Source organism: Phasianus colchicus, chromosome 34, assembly GCF_987193195.1.
Source record: "Phasianus colchicus chromosome 34, bPhaCol1.hap1.1, whole genome shotgun sequence".
Classification (NCBI taxonomy): Eukaryota; Metazoa; Chordata; class Aves; order Galliformes; family Phasianidae; genus Phasianus; species Phasianus colchicus.
In genome coordinates this window covers 33,031-35,000 of record NC_143469.1, presented here as the reverse complement: position 1 = coordinate 35,000, position 1,970 = coordinate 33,031, and the positions used below count along the sequence as shown (strand labels likewise).

Sequence of the window (1,970 nt, the reverse complement as noted above, 5' to 3'; positions counted from 1 at the left end):
GTTAGGGTTAGGGTTAGGGTTAGGGTTAGGGTTAGGGTTAGGGTTAGGGTTAGGGTTAGGGTTAGGGTTAGGGTTAGGGTTAGGGTTAGGGTTAGGGTTAGGGTTAGGGTTAGGGTTAGGGTTAGGGTTAGGGTTAGGGTTAGGGTTAGGGTTAGGGTTAGGGTTAGGGTTAGGGTTAGGGTTAGGGTTAGGGTTAGGGTTAGGGTTAGGGTTAGGGTTAGGGTTAGGGTTAGGGTTAGGGTTAGGGTTAGGGTTAGGGTTAGGGTTAGGGTTAGGGTTAGGGTTAGGGTTAGGGTTAGGGTTAGGGTTAGGGTTAGGGTTAGGGTTAGGGTTAGGGTTAGGGTTAGGGTTAGGGTTAGGGTTAGGGTTAGGGTTAGGGTTAGGGTTAGGGTTAGGGTTAGGGTTAGGGTTAGGGTTAGGGTTAGGGTTAGGGTTAGGGTTAGGGTTAGGGTTAGGGTTAGGGTTAGGGTTAGGGTTAGGGTTAGGGTTAGGGTTAGGGTTAGGGTTAGGGTTAGGGTTAGGGTTAGGGTTAGGGTTAGGGTTAGGGTTAGGGTTAGGGTTAGGGTTAGGGTTAGGGTTAGGGTTAGGGTTAGGGTTAGGGTTAGGGTTAGGGTTAGGGTTAGGGTTAGGGTTAGGGTTAGGGTTAGGGTTAGGGTTAGGGTTAGGGTTAGGGTTAGGGTTAGGGTTAGGGTTAGGGTTAGGGTTAGGGTTAGGGTTAGGGTTAGGGTTAGGGTTAGGGTTAGGGTTAGGGTTAGGGTTAGGGTTAGGGTTAGGGTTAGGGTTAGGGTTAGGGTTAGGGTTAGGGTTAGGGTTAGGGTTAGGGTTAGGGTTAGGGTTAGGGTTAGGGTTAGGGTTAGGGTTAGGGTTAGGGTTAGGGTTAGGGTTAGGGTTAGGGTTAGGGTTAGGGTTAGGGTTAGGGTTAGGGTTAGGGTTAGGGTTAGGGTTAGGGTTAGGGTTAGGGTTAGGGTTAGGGTTAGGGTTAGGGTTAGGGTTAGGGTTAGGGTTAGGGTTAGGGTTAGGGTTAGGGTTAGGGTTAGGGTTAGGGTTAGGGTTAGGGTTAGGGTTAGGGTTAGGGTTAGGGTTAGGGTTAGGGTTAGGGTTAGGGTTAGGGTTAGGGTTAGGGTTAGAGGGTTAGGGTTAGGGTTAGGGTTAGGGTTAGGGTTAGGGTTAGGGTTAGGGTTAGGGTTAGGGTTAGGGTTAGGGTTAGGGTTAGGGTTAGGGTTAGGGTTAGGGTTAGGGTTAGGGTTAGGGTTAGGGTTAGGGTTAGGGTTAGGGTTAGGGTTAGGGTTAGGGTTAGGGTTAGGGTTAGGGTTAGGGTTAGGGTTAGGGTTAGGGTTAGGGTTAGGGTTAGGGTTAGGGTTAGGGTTAGGGTTAGGGTTAGGGTTAGGGTTAGGGTTAGGGTTAGGGTTAGGGTTAGGGTTAGGGTTAGGGTTAGGGTTAGGGTTAGGGTTAGGGTTAGGGTTAGGGTTAGGGTTAGGGTTAGGGTTAGGGTTAGGGTTAGGGTTAGGGTTAGGGTTAGGGTTAGGGTTAGGGTTAGGGTTAGGGTTAGGGTTAGGGTTAGGGTTAGGGTTAGGGTTAGGGTTAGGGTTAGGGTTAGGGTTAGGGTTAGGGTTAGGGTTAGGGTTAGGGTTAGGGTTAGGGTTAGGGTTAGGGTTAGGGTTAGGGTTAGGGTTAGGGTTAGGGTTAGGGTTAGGGTTAGGGTTAGGGTTAGGGTTAGGGTTAGGGTTAGGGTTAGGGTTAGGGTTAGGGTTAGGGTTAGGGTTAGGGTTAGGGTTAGGGTTAGGGTTAGGGTTAGGGTTAGGGTTAGGGTTAGGGTTAGGGTTAGGGTTAGGGTTAGGGTTAGGGTTAGGGTTAGGGTTAGGGTTAGGGTTAGGGTTAGGGTTAGGGTTAGGGTTAGGGTTAGGGTTAGGGTTAGGGTTAGGGTTAGGGTTAGGGTTAGGGTTAGGGTTAGGGTTAGGGTTAGGGTTAGG

The 1,970-nt window shown here is 50.0% G+C and overlaps 1 protein-coding gene across 3 annotated transcripts in view; it reads left to right on the top strand.

Moving 5' to 3' along the window:
* Positions 1-1,185, top strand: part of LOC149913789 (uncharacterized) — a 16,326-nt gene extending 15,141 nt beyond the window's left edge. For 2 of the 3 annotated variants that reach the window (XR_016460960.1, XR_016460959.1), the window contains exon 7: positions 1,130-1,185. The gene's annotated coding sequence lies outside the window, so the exon portion shown is untranslated. The remainder of the gene's footprint in view (positions 1-1,129) is intronic. The other variant, XR_016460961.1, reaches the window with a different exon arrangement.
* The last annotated feature ends 785 nt before the right edge of the window (positions 1,186-1,970 follow it).